Raw genomic sequence first — 691 nt, forward strand, 5'->3', positions numbered from 1 at the left:
CCAGGATGGTCTCGATCTCCTGACCTCGTGATCCGCCCGTCTCGGCCTCCCAGAGTGCTGGGATTACAGGCTTGAGCCACCGCGCCCGGCCTTGTCTCTAGTTCTCTAAAGTTCAGTTGTGGTGTTTCTTTTCATGAGTTTCTTTGGGTTTATCCTGTGGGTTTTGCTCAACTTCTTGAATCTTTATGTAGGTTTATGTCTTTTACCAAATTTGGGAAGTTCTAGCTATTATTTCTCCAAGTACAGTCACGTTTCACTTAATGATGGGGATGTGTTCTGAGAAATGCACCATTAGGTCGTTTTGTTGTGTGAACATCATGGGGTCTACTTACACAAACCTAGATGGTACAGCCCACTACACACCTATGTCCTGCTCCTAGCCTGCAAACCTGTATAGCATGTTACCATACTGAATACAGTAGGCAATTACCACACAATGGTAAGTATTTGTGTATCTAAATATATTTAAACATAGAAAAGATAAACGGAAAATACAGTGTAAAAGGTGAAACAGTACACCCGTAGAGGGCCCTCACCATGAATGGAGCTTGCCGGAGTAGAAGTTGCTCTAGATATCAGCGAGTCAGTGGGGAGTGAAAGTGAAGGTCTACGACATTCCTGTACACTCCTGTAGACTGCTGTGGCCTTCACAGATACCGAACTAAGGATACATTCAGTTTATAAAAATATT

General features: G+C 43.4%; 1 protein-coding gene across 1 annotated transcript in view; it reads left to right on the forward strand.

Annotated features, from left to right (window-relative positions):
• MGAT4A (mannosyl (alpha-1,3-)-glycoprotein beta-1,4-N-acetylglucosaminyltransferase, isozyme A) overlaps positions 1 to 691 on the forward strand; it is a 137,346-nt gene that overhangs the window by 34,780 nt on the left and 101,875 nt on the right. The window lies entirely within an intron of this gene.

The sequence above is a fragment of the Mandrillus leucophaeus genome, unplaced genomic scaffold (genome assembly GCF_000951045.1).
Source record: "Mandrillus leucophaeus isolate KB7577 unplaced genomic scaffold, Mleu.le_1.0 Scaffold9, whole genome shotgun sequence".
Taxonomy (NCBI): Eukaryota; Metazoa; Chordata; class Mammalia; order Primates; family Cercopithecidae; genus Mandrillus; species Mandrillus leucophaeus.